Here is a 4,587-nt window from a genome sequence, read left to right as displayed (position 1 = left end):
GCTGCTACTTTTTTTAGATGGTAGACGAACAGCACATTCAGCTTTAAAGTTGTCGATTAGATATTCATGACAAACAAAACGCAATGTGTAACCTTAAAGGAAAAAAAAAACGTGGAATGGCTATAGTGTTGCAAGAGAGTGAAATTAAAATTTGGGATAAGTGTACTATGGCTCATGAGTAAAAGCATTCATTCGAAGCACATCATAGGATTGTGCAAGATTTGAACGGCAACGATAAACTTTTAGGCGAAATTGTCTGAATATTGTCTGAGAACTTCCGGCAGACATTACCAGTTATTCCGATGTAATCAACGCATGTTTAAAACAATCGTTTTTATAAGGTAATGTCGAGATAATGCGATTGACCATGAACATGCGAGCATAAACGCAAAATAATCTAATCCCACAAGTATTTTCTAAGCAATTGCTAGGTATTGGAAACGGTGAAACTGAACTGTATCAAAATATACAGTACAACAAATAGCCAGACAAATTCTACACTGCCGTTGAGACAAAAAGTAAACTAATTGAGAGTCTATTCCCAGATAATTTTTTTTTTTTTTTTTAAATCATAATTGCCTCTGTAATCGCGCTGGTTTTCTAGCAGTTTTGTTTTCGGTAAGCATTCCCGAACAGACAAAAATATTTGTGGATCGTCAATTGTCGACTGTCAAATACATATCCTGATGTTGTCGCAAATTGTGTTTATTGGTCGCGCAAAGTCATTGGGAGTTGACACTTTCTAATGCAGGTTTGACATAAGGAGAAACAATATTCGTCAACTGTTTAAAACAATTTTGACGACATACTATCCAACACAATCATCATTTTTTAAGGAGAAACTATATAACTTTCACGTTTGAAGACGTATTGCATCAAGTTTAACAAACACACAAATGTCCAAATTCAGATTTTACACCAGAGATGAATATGAAGCTTTAGTTTAAACTGAAAATTTTGCATTTCAACTTCAAATTTGCAATTTAGTCATTATGATATGCCATCACTTGATAGTTGGACTAGAAAATTAAGTGTTTCTCCCATGGGCACAACTACATGTAACCAGCTCAGGTATGGAAAAACCATCAAACCTGTTCGTGTTAGCAAAAGACAGATTAACCAAAACCATTGTGAACAAATTAGTACAAAGATAATTTTCAATTTTACTAATTTAAAATAATCGAAGCAATAGTTCGAAATCAATGTTATCTACCTTATTCATAAAATTCCACTTTTATAGCTTATCAATTTATGTGGTATAATTTGTGAGGTCATTGATTAAAAACAATTGTAAAAACAATAGTTAAGGCTAACATGAATAAACTGTGCATACAAAATCTGTATATTGGTCAGTGCTTAATTTCAACATTCTGATGCTTTACGTACCACTTTCAAATAATTTTGCACCATTGGACGAAGTAAGTACACTGCAAAAAATTTCCGAAACGTTTCTGAGTATTTCCGGGTAACGTTTCAGAATTTCAGTTGTTTTTATCTACTTCTTGGAAAAATCAAGTATCATTGTCAAAAAGTTCTCTGAATTGCTACACGTTGCACGAATGCAGTTTTCTCACTGTTGTGAAAAATATTTCTAGCTTCCAGTTCAAAGATTAACTGAGCGTATTTATAAAGTGTAGGGCTTCTCCGCCCCTGTTGATTAAGTGCTGAAAGGGAGCAAATAGGTTTGGACGACGTTGCTTCGCAAGAATTGCAGGCGAGTGCAATGCGCGATACTTGCTTGCAATTCTTGCTTGACTTCGGCCATGTTTGCAATATTGCTGATGTAACTTTCTAATTAAATCAGGAAGGTGCCAAGCGGTTATACATACCTAAGTTTTCTCTTATTTTCCAGAAACATGACAGGTTTTAAACGGGAAGATTTCTGAATTTTTCACGAGGCTTTAAAATCAACGGAACTTTCTCCAGCTGTGTTAAAAATATTAATTTGATCGTATAAAAACAATGAGTAAAAAATTATTTCCATTCTCTGCCACAGCAACGCGTGGCTGGGTCAGCTAGTCTATATATATAAAAATCTCGTGTCACGATGTTTGTTCGGGGTAAACTCCGAAACTACTCAACCGATTTTTCTCAAATTTCATATCTATGTGTCATTTGGTCCAACTTAAAAGATAGGATAGTTTTTATAATTTTTTATTGCAAATTTCATATTAATTATGCAATAATAGTGTGAATTAATTGTTTAGTTCTAAAAATTCTTAATAGATGGCGGTGTAAGTTAATTAATCGATATAACTCTAATATCGTATGACTTGCTGCTAAAAACACAATGACAAAAAATTTAGAAATGTTGCTTAGAATTTCCATATAACGTTTTGGCATATTACAGGTTATTATTCACTTCCTGAGAAAATCACCTATATTTTTCAAAACGTTTCCTTGAATTGCTACAAATTGCAGATTTCACACCATTGAGAAAAATATTTTTCTCCACCAGTATCAAGATTAACTAAACGTATTTAATAAGTGTATCGGTTTCGGAGCGATTATGGTTCGTCCAGATTGATTCAACACCCAATGAGTGCGAAAAGATATCTGGATTACGAAGAGTTGCAGAGGAGTTACATTCGAGATACTTGCTTGAGAGTCTGTCTTCGCGTTGGCAATGCGTGCAGTAATGCTTTGAGAGCTTTCTTAGAAAAGCAGGAAGGTTCCAGGCTATTATACTAAACCTGTGTTAGGCTTCTCTGAAGGTGCTAGAATCATAACTGCCTTTAACCAAGAAGACTACTGAATTCTTCAAAAACATTCAAGGTTAATTTTAGGAAGGTTAATGAATTTAAACGGAAAACAATTATTTTCTTTATTTTGTTCCCCAAGAGATTTTCAATAACAATAATTCTTGCAAAGATACGTTCGCAAAAGAAAATTGCAGTGACAATTGCATCGTCAGGCATTGCTGCTACTTTTTTTAGATGGTAGACGAACAGCACATTCAGCTTTAAAGTTGTCGATTAGATATTCATGACAAACAAAACGCAATGTGTAACCTTAAAGGAAAAAAAAAACGTGGAATGGCTATAGTGTTGCAAGAGAGTGAAATTAAAATTTGGGATAAGTGTACTATGGCTCATGAGTAAAAGCATTCATTCGAAGCACATCATAGGATTGTGCAAGATTTGAACGGCAACGATAAACTTTTAGGCGAAATTGTCTGAATATTGTCTGAGAACTTCCGGCAGACATTACCAGTTATTCCGATGTAATCAACGCATGTTTAAAACAATCGTTTTTATAAGGTAATGTCGAGATAATGCGATTGACCATGAACATGCGAGCATAAACGCAAAATAATCTAATCCCACAAGTATTTTCTAAGCAATTGCTAGGTATTGGAAACGGTGAAACTGAACTGTATCAAAATATACAGTACAACAAATAGCCAGACAAATTCTACACTGCCGTTGAGACAAAAAGTAAACTAATTGAGAGTCTATTCCCAGATAATTTTTTTTTTTTTTTTTTAAATCATAATTGCCTCTGTAATCGCGCTGGTTTTCTAGCAGTTTTGTTTTCGGTAAGCATTCCCGAACAGACAAAAATATTTGTGGATCGTCAATTGTCGACTGTCAAATACATATCCTGATGTTGTCGCAAATTGTGTTTATTGGTCGCGCAAAGTCATTGGGAGTTGACACTTTCTAATGCAGGTTTGACATAAGGAGAAACAATATTCGTCAACTGTTTAAAACAATTTTGACGACATACTATCCAACACAATCATCATTTTTTAAGGAGAAACTATATAACTTTCACGTTTGAAGACGTATTGCATCAAGTTTAACAAACACACAAATGTCCAAATTCAGATTTTACACCAGAGATGAATATGAAGCTTTAGTTTAAACTGAAAATTTTGCATTTCAACTTCAAATTTGCAATTTAGTCATTATGATATGCCATCACTTGATAGTTGGACTAGAAAATTAAGTGTTTCTCCCATGGGCACAACTACATGTAACCAGCTCAGGTATGGAAAAACCATCAAACCTGTTCGTGTTAGCAAAAGACAGATTAACCAAAACCATTGTGAACAAATTAGTACAAAGATAATTTTCAATTTTACTAATTTAAAATAATCGAAGCAATAGTTCGAAATCAATGTTATCTACCTTATTCATAAAATTCCACTTTTATAGCTTATCAATTTATGTGGTATAATTTGTGAGGTCATTGATTAAAAACAATTGTAAAAACAATAGTTAAGGCTAACATGAATAAACTGTGCATACAAAATCTGTATATTGGTCAGTGCTTAATTTCAACATTCTGATGCTTTACGTACCACTTTCAAATAATTTTGCACCATTGGACGAAGTAAGTACACTGCAAAAAATTTCCGAAACGTTTCTGAGTATTTCCGGGTAACGTTTCAGAATTTCAGTTGTTTTTATCTACTTCTTGGAAAAATCAAGTATCATTGTCAAAAAGTTCTCTGAATTGCTACACGTTGCACGAATGCAGTTTTCTCACTGTTGTGAAAAATATTTCTAGCTTCCAGTTCAAAGATTAACTGAGCGTATTTATAAAGTGTAGGGCTTCTCCGCCCCTGTTGATTAAGTGCTG

This window comes from Uloborus diversus, chromosome 10 (genome assembly GCF_026930045.1).
Source record: "Uloborus diversus isolate 005 chromosome 10, Udiv.v.3.1, whole genome shotgun sequence".
NCBI lineage: Eukaryota > Metazoa > Arthropoda > Arachnida > Araneae > Uloboridae > Uloborus > Uloborus diversus.
This window is presented reverse-complemented; position numbering follows the sequence as displayed.